The 23208-nt window shown below is 44.6% G+C and overlaps 1 protein-coding gene across 1 annotated transcript in view; it reads right to left on the reverse strand.

The window, feature by feature from the left end:
* The window catches only part of KIF26A (kinesin family member 26A), a gene marked incomplete at its 5' end in the record, with an annotated part of 150061 nt that overhangs the window by 125385 nt on the left and 1468 nt on the right, over positions 1–23208 (reverse strand). The window lies entirely within an intron of this gene.

Raw genomic sequence — 23208 nt, forward strand, 5'->3', positions numbered from 1 at the left:
CAGAAAACCCTTTCCATTGATTCCAAAAAAATGCAAAACATTCTCTAAATGGTGTCCATGCTGAATGGCTGACCTGCTGTATGCTGAGCTCCCTCCCTGACACAAATTTTATCCACTGTGTCGGGAAATCTTCTTAGAAGTGACTCATGCTGATAACAGAGGAACAAAGCACCAGAGAAAAACGACACTTAAGCTGGGTACACACAGGGTGAATGTCGGTAGACAGCACCCAGTTATAAAAAATAAAATAGCCGACATTCAGCTTGTGTATGTCCGAAAAAGAGGATGGTTTCTGTCAGACATGCCTGCTGAAAAACCAGCAGCCGACAGATAACCAATTGGCACTCTCAGCCAATGGCAGAGAGTGCTGACCGGAATGTTCTGGCGGCGGGGCCATCCCCCTGTCAGAACACAAGAGCTCAGTGGGGGAGCAGCTTCCTGATTGGCTGGGAGGAGGATCAGTGTGACAATAGTGAATATTCATTCGCTATTGTAACACACCTGGGTGGGCTCGGTTCACATTCTATGCGTCCTGAGTCCACCCTATTCGGAAGCCTGTTAGAGCCTCTGACTCTAATCAGGTGCTTCAAAAAAACACCCCTGCCATTGGAATCCATGCATCTGGTGTCCTGCAAGGTGCCAGACACATGGATGGGGGGGGGGGGGGGGGTGTAATAGCTACTGAGCCTGGCATAAAGGTCCTAGTTTGAGTGCTTCCTGTTCAAGTGGTTGTAAAACCTTACATATCACCCAGTGAAGGCACAATCCTCAGGAAATACACAGAGATTTAACAAATCCTCCTACATAGGTTGCACCTGTCTGTCTTTGTTAACAGACAGTGCAGTCTTTTTTCCATTTGTTTTTAATTGCGCCTTTTCTGGTATTCAGGAAATGTCTTTCTTTGCGCAAAGTTTATTTTACATACATTTTGTACCTGTCTGTCTGCAGTCTTCTCTTCTCTACAGCCATTCAAAGTGCTGAATTTTAAAGCATGTCTCTGATGTTACACTCTGCAGAGCTCAGTGAGGAGAGCTCGGTCAGCTGATTGGGGGGGGGGGAGGGACACACCCCCCTCCACACAGCACACAGGTACAGAGCTGAGGCTGTCAACCAGCTGGCGGTCCCTCCCCTGCCACCATTTTTCTCCTGGTGTCAGGAAAACTTGTCAGAACTGATTCTTGCTGATAGTAGAGGAACGAAGCAGCAGACAAAAGGGATAATTAGTGCTCTTAAAAGAGAAGTATTTTTTTTTTCTGCCCCATCATACTTGCCTAGGTGGATGCCGCATCGGTCCAATGCTGCATCTGTCCCCCGGCACCTCTGCACTAAGAACTGAGCCATTGAACGTGGCCGATGGCTCGGTTCCCACAGGTACCCGAGTGGAGAGCTGCTGACTGTCAGTCAGCAGCTTTCCGCTCTGCCCCCTCCTCGCTCACTGGAGTGCTGAGCTGTGGGGGCAGGAAGCGGCTGTCTCAGTGGCTCGCTGAGAGGCTGAGACAGGTATCAGTCCAGTGAAATCAGCAGACTGCTCTTTGTTGAAAACGGGTCAACTGTGACCCATAGGTGAAGCCCACCCAAACGAGCTCAGACTGGACTTCTCCTTTAAATGAGACAAGTACACACTATGGAGGGATATTCCTTATTGATATTTCATGTCTGAGGTTTACAACCACTTTAACCCCTAGGCGCCGACGGTATGCAAATATGCAGGCTCTCAGCGGGTGAGCCTTGGTGCCAACCGGCCGCATATTTGCATGCAAATTTGCAGACGCAGCTGTGACAAGAGCGCGCGCCCTGCAAGTTTCCAGCGGCTAACGGATTACTTCATGCGATTCTTCAGCCAATCACAGCGGTCACATCAACATAAACCCTGCCCTTGCCTCCCAGCATCTGAAACCTCTTTAAGGGCTGGGAGGTGCCGGCGCAAAGGGATTAAAGACCGACAACCTTCCGTCCCTGTAACTACCCTGTCATACAGGCTTTTGATTGAGGCCACAGTTGGCAATTTCAACACACAATGCTGGCATGGTCCATTGGCTTCACCATCAAGAAATCCATTGCAAGATATGCCATGCAGCCATCACTAGAGTGCCTGATGGGAAATGGGAAATGGCTGCTAAGAAGCTGCAGGAAATCAGGAATACAAATATATTTTACCTAACAAACTGCCGTTTATTGCTACACAGTGCTTTAGCCACTTCAATCAGAATTTACATGTATTACAGCTAATTTAATTTTTTCACAGTTAGTCAACCCCTTCTGGCTCATTTCATGTTTTAATTTTACTGGTTAATATGGGTGATCTCTGTACCAAGGAGGATCTTTATATTCCCCCTTCTGGCTGCCTATGTTTCCTGCACACTTTGGGGTTCCGCTAGCCAACCCCCAGGGTTCTACAGGACACGGTATTAACGTGACGGCCCTTGGGAGGAACCACAGATCATGGCTGGCTATGCAGACATCTAACAGGCTCAATGTTAGGTTCCTCAGATGGCTTCACTCTGCAACAAAATGAAGATTTCCTAAATGGGCATCAGGGCAGGGAATTAGCTTCTCATTTTCTTTTTTCAGACCTTTTTTGTTACAAATTAATTTCAACAACAGTCATTTTAAGGGATTACCTATCTACCAGTGACAGCAAGTGGTAGCTGTTCTGCCATCACTTGGTGCATGCTTGTTCAGGGTCAGCGACTTAAAGCCCCGAAGCCATGGGCAGGAAGAACTATGATTTGCAGAAGCAAATCAACAACAGTAATCTAAATTGTTGCCTAATAGACATGTGCATTTGTTTTCGTCAGAATGCATTTTCGACTGAATTTCGGGTATTTTTGTTATCGTTTTAACAAACGATAACGTACGTGCAGAATCCAAAAACCGAAAGATCCGACATAAACAAAAGCTTTATTCTTGTTTTTCGTTGTGACAACAGTTCGATATAGTTAGGAGATTCGACATGACGCTGACAATAGCGATCTGTGTCCATCGAACCTGTGGTCGAATGTGCCTAACCTTAGCTCTATTAGTACAAGATTATTCTACATAGAGAGAAAAGATTCGACATAGAGAGAAAAGAATCCACATAGAGAGAAAAGATTCGACATAGAGAGAAACGATTCCACACAGAGAGAAAAGATTCCACATAGAGAGAAAAGATTCCACATAGAGAGAAAAGATTTGACACAGAGAGAAAACATTCAATGTTATAGAGACAATAGCAAAAAAGGTCGAATGTGCCTAACCTAACTCTATTAGTCCAAGATTATTCGACATAGAGAGAAAAGATTCGACATGAAGATTCGATGAAGCAGTTGCCGCGAGTGGACATTTATGGTGAAATGCTCCGCCCATAGGCTATAGAAGAATTCTAATGTTGGTTGACTGGTAATAATAATGAATAAATGTAATTATTACTAGTGTCATACAACATTAGAATTCTACTACAGCTTGTAGGCGGAACCATTCGCCTGGAAATGTACGATTGCGGCATCGTAAAGTTTAGCTGCTCCGTCGAATCTTCTTAGAACATTCGACAGACACCATGAGCCCTCAATGACAGATTAGACCTTAATTATTTCGGATTTTCGGACTAATGCAATTTTTAGTGAAACAAAATAACTAAAAACTAATTTCGGGAGTAACTAAATCAATGTATTTTTCGGACGAAAACAAAATTCCGAAACTAAATATTTCAGTGTGCACATGTCTATTGCCTAATGACAAGTTTCCTTCAAAATAAGGTATGCACCTAGATGTCATGTGCATGTGGAAAGCTTCGATCATTTTATGGGGTGAAAAGGTGTAGATTCTCCTTAAGGAAATCATCAGTTTCGCTAAGGAAACCGACTCCCAGATGGATGATATCCAGTTTATCAATGAAATACAGATGAATATCTATATCTGGCTATATGAATGCCAACAAAACATATGGCCGACATATTACACACAATAAACCAAGCATTTCCTTTCAATCAAATGCATTCCTCGTGCGTTGTGGTGGTCTGAGACACAACCGGAGCAGCCGATTGCGAAACAGTACAAGGCTGCAGCTGGGGAGCAGAGATGTAACGCACATCACTTGATAAGCACCACAAGATTGTTGGCAGCTGAACACAGGCAAATGTTGATGCCTTTTCTTCTGAGTGGTTTCCACAAATTCTTTCTACAGCCAATCATTAGTCATCACTTCAGAGTAAAGTAAAATGTATATGCAGTATATGCACATAAATCGCTTTTATCTGTCATCACATTGCCAAAATGGTGTTCCACTCCCCAATGGTGTCCCACTCACAAATCCCTTGCCTGCTCATTTTACCATGATACTGCAAGCATGGCACTCCATTCCAGTGGGTTGCCACTGCCATGCGTTCAGAATAGCACCCCAATGAGCAAGTACAGTACCATAACACATGGGCTGTGCATAGTGGTGCTATTTGGTCAATAAAAGAAGTTAGTTACCCATCTGGTTTTCTATAGTTTTTGTGACAATGTCCTTTAAATAACCTGCCCAGCTCTGCACAGTCTTTGCATCCAGCACATTGCAGCCAGGTCCCCTGCCTAATGTGAAGGCATTCACTCCTCTGGATGGCCTGTACTTCTTGTGGCGCCCAGTCACCCAGCTGAAAATCCTTAGGAATAATTGGGGTAATGGTGTGGATATGCAATACAGCCAGGATGTTTTGGATGCAAAAGATTTTCCGCGCCAGGCAGGACCGCACAGTAAAATGAGTTCAGAAGTAGAAATCCAAGCAGTGGCGGCCGCTCATGCAGGGCACAGGGGTGCCTCCCCCCTAATCAATGTACCCGGCCCTTAATCTACATGCAGGGTGCCGTACACATGAATTTCAATGGCGTTTTTTTTTTTCTTAAAGCACGTGATTAGAGCCCGAGGCTCTAATTGGCTTCACAAAAAGATGGGTCCACCTAGTTGTGTGAAATTAGCAATATTCGCTAATATCTTCCTGCTTCTCCTCCCAGCCAATCAGGAAGCGGGTCCTGAGACCCGATTGATCAGGGAGTCTAGGAGAAGCAACGTCCCCTGCTCTTCCCTCGGCAAGCTGGAGCGCGGAGCAGCAGGTGGAGGGGCGGAGAGGTAGCAACAGCCTCTTTAAGCCTTCGGGAGCCCTACTCCAGATTCAGCAGCACCTAGCCATCAGTCTCCTAAGGCAAGGCCACCTTCCTGTCCATCTCACAAGGGGGGGGGGGGGACGTTAGTGCGAGTGAGGGGGCCTGATTTGTTTGCTGTCCCCCCCCCCCCCCCCAAAAATATTGAACACCAGCCACCACTGAATCCAAGTACCTAATTATGACAACGGCACACACATCTTCCAACTTTCTGCAATAGGAAAGGGACAACTTTAGCATAAAGTACATAGGCAAAGGACACACCCCTGTCTCACAACCATTTCATGTACCGTTGAGAACTGAATAGCACAAATTAATGCTTAAAGTGGTTGTAAAACCAATTTTTTTGTTCTTTAAAAAAAATAAACATGTAATACTTACATGATTTGATAGCTTGTCAAGCTTTAAGTCCACGGTGGTGCAAAACCTAGAACAAAAAAACCCATAAGTGAACAATAAACGTGCATGTGAAACACACACTAAAAAGTGCACTTAAGGGTGTGCTTCAGTCCAACCCACCCCAAGGAGTAGGACCTCTACCCTAACACCCCCGGAGCTCAAGGCTCCTGATGGGGACATAGCTTTACATAGTCTGCCTCGCCAGAAGGCCTGGCAGACCCTGTTCTTCTTGCACAGAGGAAGCCATCCCAGAATACTAAGTCACTACTGAAGAGAGGCAGGGGAGGAAGGAGCCTAAAGGCCACACATCCTCCCCATAGACGTCAGAGTAAGCCCGAGGACTCACACCCTTCATCCAGTGAAAAAACGCACACAAAAGTAAAAAGTGGGAGAAAAATAAATAAAAAATAAAAAAGTGGCCATGCCAAATAGTGCACTGGCCAGGCTCTGAGGCCTGGTAGACAAAAATTGTCCTGGACTTTAGCAAAAAGGCCCAGCCTATGAGGCGCAGTGCATAAGGGAAAGCCAATTTGGTACTGTGACTATGTGTTCTGTTCACACCGTGGGGTCCCACACCTAGGGGTTACTAAGAGCACCCCTAGGGCCACCACTCCCAGGGGGCACAGGCACCATGGACCCTCTGCCTTCCCAGCCCATGGCCAGACAAGGTAGAATGTTCAAACCAGGAGGTAATGGGCTCTTCCAGCTTTCACAGGGGAAAGCATTGCATAGCATGCATCGACATAGACCATTTTGCGAGACTTGCCTTAAAATGAAGCCTTCCAGCGGCTCACTTTCACCACTGAGGGCTTCCATCTTCACCTGGTCTTCCTTCCGGGTTTGTGGCCTCCAGCTGCATGAGTGTCCGGGGCCCTGATAACATCACTTCCACATATGCACGCAGGAGCACTCATTTATGGCACCAGCTTACGGTATGCAGGACCAGAGAGCATGCACCAATGATGTCACCAGCTGCATGCACTCTGAATAATTCCTAAACAGTGCAAGTTTAGGAGACATTCACAGTACCTACAAATAAGCCTTATTATAGGCTTTCCTATAGGTACAAGTAAAAAAATAAAAATAAAATAGGTTTACTACCACTTTAAAAGTTCTATAATATTAAGCTATACTTGTATTACACATCAGTTTTTCTGGATGTCCATTTGGCCAACAGGGTGTAAAGTAAGAATTTATATGACACCGCCCTGAAATGAGGAATAATCGTCTTATTTTTGGAATTTTTGATGGAATGAGACATGTGAATACCTTCTGTTTTAAGAAGGTTTACTGTGCTGCACACTTATTAGCCTGGGTTCACACATGTGCAAACACAGACATTGCATGTGATTCGTACCGCATTGCTGTGCTGATCACATGCGATGTCTGTGCAATGCGAATTCAGCCACTGTTATATGGCTGAACTTGCATTGGATTCACACAAAAAAAGTTCAGGAACCTTTTTTTCCCTACCGCACTGGAATCGAAAGCCCAGGGTGTTCACACCCATGCAATCTAATTTCTGTCCTAATTCACAGTTTGCACTGCGATCTGTGAATCGATCATTAACTTTGTATTGACACCCGCAGCAGTTCGCAAAGGGCAGTGTGAACTGCCTGCAATGGAGTCCAGGTTCAAGCCCCACCATCCAAGTGGACAGTGGAGTTATAATAAAAAATTGCCGAGTGAAGCGAGGCTGTGCCCGAAGCGTGGCGAGTGCAGCGAGCCCGCGAGGGGCCGTCTTACTTAGTGCTACCGTATGTCCACTTGGATGGTGGGGCTTGAACCTGGACTCAGTGCGCAGGCACCGTTCATTTTCTTTCGGAGTCCCCTTGCCCTCCGTACCGCGCACGCGTTGCTCCTGCACAGTATGGGGCGGACTCTATCCAAGGGGGACAGTTTTTGGCAGGACCCCGGAAACTGGAATGGCATTGGTTCCCTCATCGCAATACTCTGAAGCAAGGCTTAGAGTGAGGACTTTTTGATTGCATTAATCAGTTCTACCATAACCTTTAGGCTATCTCCTCTTCAGTCTATCATGAATGCTGCTGCCAGACTTATCCACCTTACCAACCGCTCAGTGTCTGCCAACCCTCTCCTCCAAGCCCTACACTGGCTCCCAATCACCCAGCGAATTAAATTCAAAATACTAACAACAACATAAAAAGCCATTCACAACTCTGCCCCGAGCTACATCACCAATCTTGTCTCCAAATATCACCCAAATCGTCCCCTCCTCTCTTCTCAAGACCTCCTACTCTCAAGTCTCCTCCTCCCATGCTCATCCCCAGGATTTCTCCAGAGCCTCTCCCATCCTCTGGAACTCGCTACCTCTACTGGTCCGGCTATCCCCTACTCATCTATTCAGGGAAGCCAATCACGTCTCAAACTAATCTCCTACCACTTCCACCAGCTCATTCCCGACAGTTATTACCTTTTGTACCACCTGCCCCACCCTATTAGATTGTAAGCTTTTCTGAGCATTGCTCACTTAATCCTCTTGTATTGTATTGTAATGGTATTGTCTCCTTTTTATATTGTAAAGCGCTGCGTAAATTGCTGGCGCTATATAAATCCTGAATAATAATAATAATAATTATACGGTTTCAGAGGTTTAATAGCATTTTATTTAATAGCAATCTATGCATCAGACTAAAAACAGGGACAGCCAGGGATGAAAATTAGGAGGGAGCAATTTAGTTCCAAAACAATACAGTCCCTCCAAATGGGGGACAGCTGGAAGCTAGGGGGTGGGGGGATAGGGTATTTGAAGGACAACTTCATTAAAGTGATGTTGCCCTTTAGGGCAAGATACTGTATGAAATGCTGCTTGTTGACATGCACGTGGCAACACACTGCAATGGAAGAGCTTTGTTAAAGGACTCCAAAAAGTTGGAAAAGCAGGGACAAAATTTCTAGGCTTTCTAATTTTTCTAAAACCAGTACTGTCCCTAGAGTTTGGCAGCACTGAATTGAAAATGCCTGCCTTGGAATTCTACAGAAACATGAAGATATTGAAGGGAAAACAGCCTGCCACCCTCAAACACAAAACACATCACTGCCTCGGGCTTTAGTGCATGTTCCCTTCCAGAAGTCCTGGTCAGGTAGTAGATGTAAAAATAATGAGGCGTCATAGGGCCCTTATTCACACAGTGCACATACCAAAAAGAGTTGGGCTAGACCGCTGCACATTTGCTCAAATCTTTAGCGCTGTGTGCCTTTAATAACAATTAGGCCTCCCAGACTTTGTACCTGACAGCTGCCATCTCAGCGCAGACTGACAAGTACAAGGTCAGGACACACACAGGGTGGAAGCGTCCCTCTCCCCCCGATGTGTGATCTGAAGGAATGTACAATGAACAGGCAATCCGGATAATTGATTTTTATCTGTTTTTTTTTTTCTTCTTCTTTTAGTTCCGTTTCTCTATAAAAGTGATTTCTGTTATCTGACTGAATTGCTTAAAATAACAGTTTGCATAGCTGCGTCCTGTGCTCCAGATTTCAATTTTAAAGTCTGGTCATAAATTATTTATGTACTATTATGTGCGGCTGTGGTTGACTCTCAAGGAAAAAGGAAAAATGATTTTGAAGGAAAAAATAAAGAGAGACTGAGGCTTTTAATCTTCACTAATGGATGGGAGTTAATTACTTCAGGTTCCTGTGAGCGGCCTCAGACATCTCTGCCTTCTGAGCCACAAAGAGAAGAAAGAAAATATCAAAAATGGTTCTGCTGATTGAGTCAAATAATTATGGAAGGCCCCACCCCAAGTTTAGGACAGGTATAACCCCCGCCAACCAAGTAAGCGACCAGTAGTGTACCTGGCCAGACCGGTAGAATGAGTGATATCTCTACAGTGTTATGTTGACATTGCTATAGCTGGGGATGTTCAGTTTCCAGCTGAGCCTGAGATTACCGTAGTCTAAGACATCACTTTAGATTTGTTGGCAGGGCTTCCAACACTGACTATTAAGGGTAACGCTCTGTCATCTTGATTTGGCAATTCATTAAAGAAGATCTCAATTCTAAATGGAAGACAAAGTTGCAAAAGAACCGTGTTATAATAAAAAAATCTAACATCCATTTAAGTTAGGTAAAATTTCCAAAGTACGCCCTTTCTTAATCAACATCACCACCAAGGTAATAGATTCACTGACTGGTTATCGCTCAACTCAACTAGTGCAACTCCCTTCTTATTGGCCTACCTTAACACAGGCTAGCCCGCTATCAATCTATTATGAATGCCATTGCCAGACTCATCCACCTTATGGACCGCTCAAAGTTTGCCACCCCTCTCTGCCAATCCCTCTATGGTCCTCCAATTTTCCAACTTATAAAATTAAAAACTAACATACAAAGCCACTCACAACTCTGTGCCATAATATCATCCAAACTGTCCACTTTGGTCTTCCCAACACATCCTACTCTCTAGCTCCCTCATCATCTCCTCCCATGCTTGCATCTAGGATGTCTACAAAAGCCTCTCCCATCCTCTGGAACGCCCTACCCTAATCTGTCTGGCAATCTCCTACCACGTATACATTAAGGCGATCTCTGAAAACTCATCTCTTTACAGAAATCTGTCCCGCCTTTACCCAACAAGTGGAATTTTAATTCTCAGTGCAACTCCCTCCTTATTGGCCTACCTTTACACAGATATTAGGAAATGTAAAAAAATCAGCGCACACGCACAAACAATGGACAATAAATTTCCAGCTGAACACCTAAAAAGGAGCAAATCACCTCCGACAAACATGAAAATAAAATCAATAGCGGAGTGCAAAATGAGTCCATATATTGTATAATCTGTTAAAAGGCAGAAAAAAAGAGATGTAGCCACCACGTGAAAAGAGGAATCTTCTGTTGATAAACTGCAATTCAAAGTGACAGATCCTTCTACCATCTAAATAAGGTACTCTTACCAAGTCTGGTGGACCACTGAAATCTCAAATGGTCAAATAGGCTTAATTACATATACAGGAAGAGCGGATCCAGTAAAATTTCTCCAGCAGCATAGAATCCGGTGAATCAATCTAATCCACTACTAATGATCATGAGATAAACTTTCATATGAAGATCCAATGGTATCGCTCCAATCAGCATAGCAAGTGTCAAAAAAATACCTCCGACAGAAGAGCCCCCAACAAAAGTTAAAATAAAATGAAAAAAACGATCTGTTGACAAGAGAAGCTGGCACCACCATATACAAAAGGAGCATATGAGGAGCACGTAGAATGATACTCTTTATTTACACCACTGTGTGTGTCAGGAACCGCACTGTATCTGGGGTAATGTGCGTCTCCACTTGTATTATAGCTCGTATTTCATTGTAGGGTACTGCTAGAAAGCAACAAAAGATCCTTCAGTTGAATCAACATCAGCTGTTCACAACTGTAAATAAACTTGCTGAGGTAATACAACACTCAGTTGTAGTCCTCGTCCTGAGAAATCGCCTCACAGGAGAGTCACTTAGAATTCCCGTGCTAACGTCACTTCCGCCTCTACCTTTACACAGGCCCCCTTCCGTTTATCACGAATACCATTGCCAGAATTATCCACCTTATGTACCACTTAGAGTTTGGCCCCCTCTCTGCCAATCCTTCTACTGTCTTCCAACTTAAAAAATTCAAAACCAACATACAAAGCCACCAACTACTCTGCCCCCAAGCTACATCACTAACTCGATGCCATAATATAATCCAAAATGTCCTCTTTGCTCTTCCCAACACCTCCTACTCTCTAGCTCCCTCGTCATCTCCTCCCTTCCTTGCATCTAGGATGCGTCCAGAGCCTCTCCCATCCTCTGTAACGCCCTACCCTAATCTCTCTGGCTATCTTCTACCATGTATGCCTTAAGGCAATCTCTGAAAACTCATCTCTTTAGGGAAGCCTGTTCCGCCTTTACCCAACAACTGGAATTTTAATTCTCAAACAACTCATCGCCACACAGTTATTACCTTTTGTTTCACTTGCCCTTCCCTTTTAGATTGCAAGGTTTCACTAGAAAGGCCCTCCTAATCCTCTTGTCTTGTAATGTATTATAACTGTGCTGCCTCCCTTTATTTTGCAAAGCACTAGGCAAACTGTTGGGAACAAAGATGAAGAACATGATACTATTTTAACTCCCTTAATACCTTTTTGCACCTCAGTACTGCTGATCTTCTGCAGCTTTTTTAAGCCACTTTCTGTCTAGGAAACAGAGTTCACTCCTGATAACCCTGTAAATCAGTCCCTGGATTATGGCTTCAGCAATGGCCCAAGTAGTATCACACAAATGGCACTGGAAAGTTGAGCAGTACCTGGGAACACATTGGATCATAGTGACATTTAGGGCAACCAAGAAGGAAAAAAAAGGGTTAAAAAACAAAACAAAATAGAATTACTTTAGAATTCACGTATGTATTAAATCTGACATAGGCCAAGGATTAGACATAGATTATCCAAGAAAACAAAAAAGACAGCCAGGTGCCTAAGGGCAGCTAGCAATTAGAGGAACTGGCATGGTAGAAATGTTCAGTTTAGATCTGGTCCAGTTTCCAGATTTGACATCCGCTCAAATCACTGAAATCCAAGGTCACGCGCTTGATGGATACCCCAGACACCTTTAAAAGGTCGACCAAAGGTTTGTGCCTAGAGGGGATTTAAAGGAAAATCCAGCACAGCTAGAGGTGTGAAACTTTGTCTGTAGCATACAATGGCCTGGGCTTAGGTTTGTCAAAAGGAATTAAGGTTTTGCTATTATAACTTCTGGTTAAAACAAGTGTGATATATGAAGTGCTAAACCTCGAGCCAAAGTAAAGAACATTTTCACAGAAAGGTTTAGCAAAATATAGCCCTGTGCCCTTCTTAGAATGAACTAAAAGACTCTACTGATACGGTAAGGCAGACTTACTGTATAGCAGAAAGATTTTTCCACATTATGATACGTTTAAAAGGAAACTATATTATTGAGGTTAAATGTATTACTCTTTTAAAGTTTTGCAATTGATATTTTTCTATTTGTTTTTCTATTTACTTAACATATTTGTTTTACAATAAAATCATGAACAGAGGCGACGCAAATGACAAAGGATTCCCAGAGCACTATGTATTATTACGAAGAGAGCAAGGCTGTTTTTAGGCTTCCTTGTATCAGTAAAGCCTTGAGAAAAGAAGGAGGTAGGGGGAGTCGTTGTTCTGACCCCTTCACTTACATTCTCCATAGGAATAAGATAGCAGTTGCCAGATCTGGCTACTTTCAGTTAGATGATAATTGTTTACCTGAAGACACAACTGGCTGCCACTTCTCAGGGAATTTGAGCAGTAAAAAACTTTCTGATCACTACAACCTTCAACATAGGAGAAGCCAATTTTACCTGCACACCTGACTATGCTCTTTGGCCTGCATTGAAAAGTGATTGGTCAGATTATATAAATTGATCTATAGCAGTGATGGCGAACCTTGGCACCCCAGATGTTTTGGAACTACATTTCCCATGATGCTCAACTACACTGCACAGTGTATAAGCATCATGGGAAATGTAGTTCCAAAACATCTGGGGTGCCAAGGTTCGCCATCACTGATCTATAGGATTCCTCTGCTTATTAAATTAGACAGGTGAAACAAAACACCAACATCCATCCAAAACCAATTAAACCCAGCTTAGTTTAGGCCAGTGGTCTCCAAACTGTGGCCTGGAGGCAAGTGTGGCCCTTTGCTTACCTCTGTTCAGCCCTTGGGACACTATTCCTCCAACTGAGACCATTAATGTGTCTCTAATTCCTCCCACTGACACTATCAATGGGGCACGATTCCTCCTCCTAGAACCAATGATGGGGCACTATTCCTCCTGCTAGGACCAATGATAGGGCACCATTTCTTCCACTGACACCTACAATGGGGCACTATTCCTCGCACTAATACCAACCATGGGGCACTATTCCTCCTGCTAAAATCCACAATGGAGCACTATTCCTTCAGTTAAAACCATGATGGGGCAGTGTTTACTCCCACTGATGCTGGGACATTTTCTACTAACACTGGCCACAGTCCCCCCACCCTAAAGCCTGAAGGACTGTAAACAAGCCCTTTCGAGAACCCTGGTCTAGGCTTATCCTTTGACATGAAAATATTACAGATAAAATGTTTTGTTTTTTTTCAGTTGTAGCATATGGTAATATTTTTTTAATATTAAATTGAATTGGACAATATGATCTATATATGCATAAGCCAAACTACTGTGAGAAAAATCAATACTGTACGAAAATCATCAAAACCTTTAAGACAGCTGCCAAAGCTCCTCACATACAATTTAGGATAATCTATATCTATGTAATCAATAATGCTTTTCCATTCCATTCAGGAATGTAAATAGGAATCTGCCAAAGGCAGTTATAATGCCGGCTGACTTCACACATTGATTCTCAATAACCCGGCTGAATTACCTCATCCTAAATCCTTAGGTTTTTATTTACATGGCTAATAATCTTACTATTGTTTATGGTGACCACCCTCTAATTATAAATCCATTACACCAGCCGCAGTGAAATGCAATCAATACTCTACATAAATGGGAAAAGCAGGAAATATATACAGCCTTATTCACGAGTTAGTAGATTCCGTCGCTTGTGCAGTAAATTCTTTTCAATAAATAGACTGCATTTGCTCACTAGGGTTTTCTGTCAAATGCCTTCAATATAGCCCTTTTCTATATAGAGACATAGCATTTACTAATGACAAAAAACAGATAGATGGACAGATGCCATAGTGAGGAGCTGAACACCCTCACAGCCACAACCCCAAGGCCGTCTTTAAGGCAGGGCAAAAGGGGCAGCTGCCATGGGCCCTGTCATTGTTGTGGGGCCCAAAGCAACTGCCTCATACTTGCCAACTATCCTAGTTTACATTCCCTTGTTCCTTGAAGTTTTAGTCCTGTGATGTGTCCTGATATCTCAGTGTGAAGTGCTGCTACTAATGCTGCCCAGCTCTGCCCTATTGTTGTGTACAGATGACTCACCTGCAGACCCTGTGTTTACATGTAAATAACCGACATTCATATGTAAATAGCAGTGACATGCATATGTAAATAGCTGAGGACAACTGCATTGATATGTAAATAAGGGCAGCATTCATATGTATATCATGCCCCCCTACAGTGAGGATAAGATGTGCTGTAACCTATAGCAACCAGTGAGCAGTATTACTGTACAGTAATCTCTAGCAGCCAATCAACAAGCAGAAACCATGTGCTGTAACCTCTAGCAACTAATCAGTGAGCCTTAAGGAGTGCTGTAACCTCTAGCAACCAGTCAGTAAGCAGTAATGATATGCTGTAACCTCAGGCAACCAATTGCAATCGCTGCCTGATCTGATACAGTAAACTGATTCTAAGTCTAGCTGCTATTTATTGTCTCAGAGAAGAGTAGAGAGCGAAATTGCATGGGGGGAGGGGGGCCCTAAGAAAATTTTTGCCCAGGGTCCAATCAATATTAAAGACAGCCCTGCACAACCCTATAGCTGTGCCATTGACCACCACCAAGCTCAATTTAAATCTCAATTGACAATGAAGTATAGGCCCAGTCTAATGGCTCCAATAATCATATATTTTATAAGGATTTAACCAGTTGCGGACCGCCGCACGCCGCCGATGTACGTCGGCAGAATGGCACGGGCAGGCATAAGGGCTTACATGTACGTCCCTTGCCTCCCGCGGGTCGGGGGCCCGGTGCCTGCGGCGGTCGGTTTTCGTCCGGGAGCGATCCGGGACGAGGGGGCGGCCATTCATTCATGGCCACCCCCTCGCGATCGCTCCCGACGAATAGAAATCCCCCGTGACATCACTTCCTCTCCTGTAATGTAAACACAGGAGAGGAAGTGATGTATTCTCTCCTCCGTGTCGGTATTTTTCGTTCCGACACGGAGGAGAGCGGATCGGTGAGTTGCACCAACACTCTACACACACAGTAGAACATGCCAGGCACACTCACACCCCCCCGATCACCCCCCCAATTACCCCTGCCCCCCAGTCACAGTGACACCAATGTCATTTTTTTTTTTTTTTTTTTGCATTGGTGTCATTTGTGACTGTAATAACTGTTAGGGCAGTTAGGGTTAGCCCCCTTTAGTTCTAATGTACCCCCCTAACCCCCCCAATAAAGGTTTAACCCCGTGATCACCCCCCGTCGCCAGTGTCACTAAGGCTGGGTTCACATTGCAGCGGTTTATGAGAACGAATGTGATTCGCACCGCACTGCAGTGCAAATCACATCCGATCTCTGTGCGATTCGAGTTCAGCCATTCGCCGCACCCGCCGCACCCGCCACACCCGCCGCACCCGCCGCAAATTCGCACGGGACCCTTTTTTTGGCCCGCAGCAGAATCGGATCGCATGGGTGTTCACACCATGCGATCCGAGTTTGCAGATCGCACTGCGATATGCGAACTGATCTGGGGGTGTCAGTAACATTTCACTGACACTCCCAGCAGTTCGCATAGGGCAGTGTGAACTGCCGCCGGGAGGCATGCGATGCGGGAACCCGCCGCGGATTCGCGGCGTTTCCGCATCGCTCCAGTGTGAACCCAGCCTAATAAGCGATCATTTTTCTGATCGCCGTATTAGTGTCACAGGTGACGCTAGTTAGGCAGGTAGGTATTTAGGTTCGCCGCAGCTTTTTATAGCGCCAGGGACCCCCATATACTACCGCATAAAGCCCCCTGATTGCCCCCTAGTTAACCCTTTCACCAGTGATCACCATATAACTGTTACAGGTGACGCTGGTTGGTTAGTTATTTTTTTATAGTTTCAGGGCACCCGCCATTTATTACCTAATAAAGGTTTAACCCCCTGATCACCCGGCGGGTGTCATTTGTGACTAATAACTGTTAGGGCAGTTAGGGTTAGCCCCCTTTAGTTCTAAGGTACCCCCCTAACCCCCCCAATAAAGGTTTAACCCCGTGATCACCCCCCGTCGCCAGTGTCACTAAGGCTGGGTTCACATTGCAGCGGTTTATGAGAACGGATGTGATTCGCACCGCACTGCAGTGCAAATCACATCCGATTTCTGTGCGATTCGAGTTCAGCCATTCGCCGCACCCGCCACACCCGCCGCAAATTCGCACGGGACCCTTTTTTTGGCCCGCAGCAGAATCGGATCGCATGGGTGTTCACACCATGCGATCCGAGTTTGCAGATCGCACTGCGATATGCGAACTGATCTGGGGGTGTCAGTAACATTTCACTGACACTCCCAGCAGTTCGCATAGGGCAGTGTGAACTGCCGCCGGGAGGCATGCGATGCGGGAACCCGCCGCGCATTCGTGGCGTTCCCGCATCGCTCCAGTGTGAACCCAGCCTAATAAGCGATCGTTTTTCTGATCGCTGTATTAGTGTCACAGGTGACGCTAGTTAGGCAGGTAGGTATTTAGGTTCGCCGCAGCTTTTTATAGCGCCAGGGACCCCCATATACTACCGCATAAAGCCCCCTGATTGCCCCCTAGTTAACCCTTTCACCAGTGATCACCATATAACTTTTACAGGTGACGCTGGTTGGTTAGTTATTTTTTTATAGTTTCAGGGCACCCGCCATTTATTACCTAGTCTCACTAGTGTACCCCTAAATTTAGGGGTGTCTACTTTCCAAAATGGGGTCATTTGGGGGGGGTTTGTGCCATCTTGGCATTTTATGGCCTTCAAAACTGTAACGCCCTTAGAAAGCCTGAAGGCGGTGCTTGGTTTTCGGGGCCCCGTACGCGGCTAGGCTCCCAAAAAGTCCCACATATGTGGTATCCCCGTACTCAGGAGAAGCAGCAGAATTTATTTTGGGGTGTCATTTCACATATGCCCATGGCATGCGTGAGCAATATATCATTTAGTGACAACTTTGTGAAAAAAAAAAAAAAAAAAGTTTGTAATTTTCCCGCAACTTGTGGCAAAATATAAAATATTCCATGGACTCAACATGCCTCTCAGCAAATAGCTTGGGGTGTCTACTTTCTAAAATGGGGTCATTTGTGGGGGTTTTGTGCCATCTTGGCATTTTATGGCCTTCAAAACTGTAATAGGTAGTGAGAAGTGAACTCAAAAATTTACGCCCTTAGAAAACCTGAAGGCGGTTCTTGGTTTTCGGGGCCCCGTACGCGGCTAGGCTCCCAAAAAGTCCCACATATGTGGTATCCCCGTACTCAGGAGAAGCAGCAGAATATATTTTGGGGTGTCATTTCACATATGCCCATGGCATGCATGAGCAATATATCATTTAGTGACAACTTTGTGAAAAAAAAAAAAATAAAAAAAAAAAGTTTGTAATTTTCCCGCAACTTGTGGCAAAATATAAAATATTCCATGAACTCAACATGCCTCTCAGCAAATAGCTTTGGGTGTCTACTTTCTAAAATGGGGTCATTTGTGGGGGTTTTGTGCCATCTTGGCATTTTATGGCCTTCAAAACTGTAATAGGTAGTGAGAAGTGAACTCAAAAATTTACGCCCTTAGAAAGCCTGAATGCGGTGCTTGGTTTTCGGGGCCCCGTACGCGGCTAGGCTCCCAAAAAGTCCCACATATGTGGTATCCCCGTACTCAGGAGAAGCAGCAGAATTTATTTTGGCGTGTCATTTCACATACGCCCATAGCATGTGTGAGCAATATATCATTTAGTGACAACTTTGTGTAAAAAAAAAAAAAAATTTTTTTTTGTCATTATTCAATCGCTTGAGGCAAAAAAATAAAATATTCAATGGGCTCAACATGCCTCTTATCAATTTCCTTAGGGGGTCTACTTTCCAAAATGGGGTCATTTGGGGGGGTTTTGTACTGCCCTGCCATTTTAGCACCTCAAGAAATGAGATAGGCAGTCGTAAACTAAAAGCTGCGTAAATTCCAGAAAACGTACCTTAGTTTGTAGATGTGACAACTTTTGCGCAAACCAATAAATATACAATTATTGACTTTTTTTTTACCGAAGACATGTGGCTGAATACATTTTGGCCTAAATGTCTGACTAAAATTGAATTTATTGGATTTTTCTAATAACAAAAAGTAGAAAATATCATTTTTTTTTCAAAATTTGCGGTCTTTTTACGTTTATATCGCAAAAAATAAAAATCGCAGAGGCAATCAAATACCATCAAAAGAAAGCTCTATTTGTGGGAAGAAAAGGACGCAAATTTTGTTTGGGTACAACATTGCATGACCGCGCAATTACCAGTTAAAGCAGCGCAGTGCCAAAGTGTAAAAAGACCTCTGGTCATTTACCAGCAAAATGGTCCGGTCTGAAGGTGGTTAAAGATCAGGATTCTTTGTGTAGTGACTGTTTAGGGACAACAAGTTATTCTGGGTGTCTGCTTTTGGAAATTGACCAATTTTGAATATCCTAATCCCTATTCAATTTTTTGACGGTTTCTGCAAAGTCCATCCGGTGACACAGCCCAGTATTTCCAGCATGTAGGTGGGCAGGTGTTACTTCTCAGGCCTAGCACTCAGTCATCGGTTCTGAGCTCTGTCACGTGACCAGGGCAGGACTTAAGGTGGTGGGGGCCCCTGGGCTTGAGTCACTTTCGGGCCCTACCTTCTATACATTACCGCATTTATCGGCTTATAACAGGCGCAGGCGTATAACATGCACCCCAAGTTTAGGAGGGAATTTTAAGGGAAAAAGCTTACATTTAAATGCCCATCAATTCAGCCTTATCAGTGTCCATCTGCAGCCTTGTCATTTGCAGCCTTCCCCCAGTGTCATTTTCAGCCTTGAAGTTTAAAAATGGCGCCGCCGAGATACAGAGTCCTCAGCATCTATCGGCTCCTCTCGGGTCCTCTCGGCGGTGTAACAACATATTTGGTGGCCCATCGCCGTTTGCTACGGAAGCGACGTTCCGTCGCCGCCATCTTGCTACACCCCACACTCGTCCACAGTAAGGATACACTAAGAAGGGGTAAAGCAGACGGGTTGTTACACCCACCGGAGTTTTGCATTTTACGCGTATTTATAACAGTAAAGTCAGTTTATATAGTGAAATACAGGACTTAGAACTCCATCTGACTACTTAGATCTTGAATTTTAAAAGCAGCAGCAACCCTGCTCATCTCACAGGTTTGCTAATCTGACAGAAGTTTGCTGCTTTTAAAATTCAACATCTAAGTAGTCAGACGGAGTTTTAAGTACTGTATTTCACTATATACTAACTTCAATGTTACCAATACGTAGAAAATGCAAAACTCCGGTGGGTGTATCATGTCCGCTTTACCCCTTCTTAGCCCACGTAGACACGGTCGGAGATTTTGACAACCAAATCCGTCGGATTTTGTCCGTCAGACGGATTGTGTCCGAAACTGTTGCATACACACGGTCGGGCCAAGTTGTCTGATTTAGCGGTTGCCAAGAACGCGGTGACGTAATTTCGTTACGATGGGAGTACATTCAGGCTAGTAGACAATAGCTTTGATGTAGGAATTTGATCTGAGCATGCGTGGCACTTGGTCCGATCAAAATTCCCTACACATGATCGGATTAGGTCCGACCGGCCCAGTTGGTCGGGAAAAATGTTGGAAAATTGGGTCCGACGGAGATTCGGACGGAATCAGTCCGATGCATACCACACACAGTCGGATTATCTGACGACACGGTCTGATAAGACGCATTCCGATGGATTCTCCGACCGTGTGTACGCGGCATTGGTGTATCCCTACTGTGGACGAGTGTGGGGTGTAGCAAGATGGCGGCAATGGAACGTCACTTCCGTAACAAACTGCAATGGGTTGCCGAATATGTCGTTACAGTGGCTCTCGGGTCCTCTCGCAGTCCCGAGCAAAGCCAAGAGTAGCCGGCCGAGTGTACTCGGCTTGCCTCACAGTCACGCCCAGTCCCTGTGTGATGTCCATCATAGAGCAGACTGGGTGTGATTGTGAGCGGAGCCGAGACGAGTACACTTGACCATGTATCTTGGCGGGGCCCCCTATTGGGCGGGGCACATGGGCTTGAGCCCAGTCAAGCCCAATGGCAAGTCCGGCCCTGCACGTGATCGAGGAAGTGATATCATCACTTCCCCATATTGCCGACACAGCTGATTTCAGGGCCAGCTGCAATGGAGGAAGGAGTGGTAATATGCAGGGACAGTGAATATAAAGGGGGTCAGAGGGCCTTTGGGAGACACTGCCACTTTGATTGTATGAGCAAGATGACAGTGTCTTCTTAAATAGCTTTTGTTTAGACCGCAACATCATTTTCAACAGGTTTTTTGCTAAAAAAAAATGCTGCATTTGGGTGATAATACTTCTAAAGCCCAATAAGGTTTCAGTTACAGTTTATTTTACAGTTGAAGCAAACCTGTGCTTTGTCCAAGCAGGACAATCAATCAGCTATAATGGAGACCTCACCAGCTGCACACAGACATATTGGCAATTTTTCTCTGACAACCCCCCCCCCTAACCCCCCCAGTCAGGAGCAAGCAATACCTGGTACTTCTGGGTGTGGGGAGCATGTGGCTCACTACCCCTTACCACATGTGGCAGCGCTGATGCTTGGCAGGTCAGTCCCCGGCACTGTCAAATTGTATCCCAGAGCTTATACAGGATTAACTTAATTTCATGTGTGAGGGTTAGTTTCAGGGTTGCTATGTACTATAAATGTTGTAGAAGTTTGCCAGTTTTATGCAAAGACCACAGTGACCCATTAGACCCCAAATATTAGAGCAATCACAGGGCACAGACATGACCCATTTCAAACCGGCAAACATTTCTATATATTGTTAAAACCAGACACTTAATCCTGAACTCTACATCCATTTCACGGAAACTTTCTTGAGAATATAGGCACTGTAAGCCCTTGTAAACACGGTCAGAGATTCAGACGGAATGTGTCCTATCGGACCGTTATGTCGGATAATCCGACTGTGTGTGGTCTCCATCGGACTGTTTCCGTCGGAGTAGCCAACGGACCAAGTTTTCCATACTCTGATCATGTGTAGCCTACTCCGACGGACAAAGTGCCACGCATGCTCAGATCAAATTCCTAGACCAAAGCTATTGGCTACTAGCCCAAACATAGTCCCGTCGTAACGAAATAACGTCATCACGTTACGTACAATCGTATTTTCCGACAACTTTGACTGTGTGTATGCAACAGTTTCGGACAAAATCCAACAGATTTGGTTGTCAGAATGTCCGACTGTGTGTACAAGGGCTAAGAGAATGTAACAAGCACAACTTCTCCTCTTGCTTCCGAAAAGTTTCAGCAAAATATAACCAAAGGTTAGTATTGGAACTTTCGAAAAATATATCCCAGTTTTCTACAGTAAGATGATTGAAAGAAACTTTGGTTGCTGTGGGTTACTTCATCACTCCTTGCCTTGTAAACTAGGGAAGGAAAGAAGTGTCAAGGATATTATCTTATTAAATTTAATTCCGTGCCTTCCCCTTCACGGAATGGCACGATCAGCTCATCCAATTAAGATATTAAACCTCTGGTATCCCTTGTTCCAACATCATTTAAAGATTTATAGCTATATGAAGAATACCTAAGTAACTGCATGATAGGAATAATAAAAACAGAAAGAAAACTTTCATTACGATATGGATTTCTTACTTTTTAAAGATTTATATTAGATTTTTCCGCTTTTTATAAATTCTATCCTACAAGGCCCTTCTTTTTTGGGGTGGGAAGTAAATGGTCAGTAGCACACGAATCGTGTATCTCATGAGCAATTTATATGAATACCTGCCATAAACAGCAGATTCAGATCCATACAATCCAATGTGGCGCATTAGTTATGGCTGATCACAAGAAAAATTGCCTATCGTGCTTTCCCCATTATAAGTGATAAATTGGGGTTGGAAAGAATGAACAATGATGAGAAGGCCTCAGGTGTGATGCAACTCTGCTTGAAGATCTCTATCAAAGATTAAAGGAAAGCTTTCCTTTAGAGCAGCGGTCTCAAACTTGTGGCCCTCCAGCTGTTGCAAAACTACAAGTCCCATGAGCCATTGCAAGGCTGACAGTTAAAAGCAAGAAACGGCACAGGCACTAGGGGGAGGGCCGGCATGACGAGGGGGGGTGGACATGAGGCGGAGGCTGAATGGGAGATGGGCAGTAGGCAGGCAGTGGGCAGCGAGCATAGTGGAGGTGGGCGGAGCTTGCGCGCAAGGGAACCAGTCAGCGCCATATTAACAGGAAGCAGGAGCTTTTCCCACCCTCCCTCCCTATTTTACGGTTTATGGGTTTGGGTAGATATGGTCTCGGGGCGTTCTTTTCGTTGGGTGGTTTACTGACGGTGGTGAGTATGCCAGGATGGTTGTGTTGTTTATCGTCATAGCAGCAGTAGGTCTATGGGGTCTTTGAAGGTGGTGCTAAAAATAATGGAGGTCTAGGAGAGTTGGGCTCATATGGAGCTATGGGTGTCCATTCCCTTAAATGGTAAAGATGGTGCAGAAGGTTGTATCTGGAAGGAAGTTGCTGGTTTTTGTCCCCGAGCTTTCGTAATACGCGGCGGGGGGCCTGTTCATGGGTGTACCGATACAACTAGTTGGTTGGAAATGATAATTTACCTTCAAAGACCTCTAGATCAGGAATGTGTAATACAGAGATATATATTTGGTTTATAATGTTTGTTGTAAAATGTATTTATATGCATTAAGTTATGTTTTTCTAAGATTTTTGTATTTTTTCATATGTTGGTAATAAAAAGATGGCTGCTATAGCCATTCGACTCCAAAAAGAGAATG

This window comes from Lithobates pipiens, unplaced genomic scaffold (assembly GCF_037356315.1).
Source record: "Lithobates pipiens isolate NorthernLeopardFrog02 unplaced genomic scaffold, aLitPip1_a1.2 Scaffold_37, whole genome shotgun sequence".
Lineage (NCBI taxonomy): Eukaryota > Metazoa > Chordata > Amphibia > Anura > Ranidae > Lithobates > Lithobates pipiens.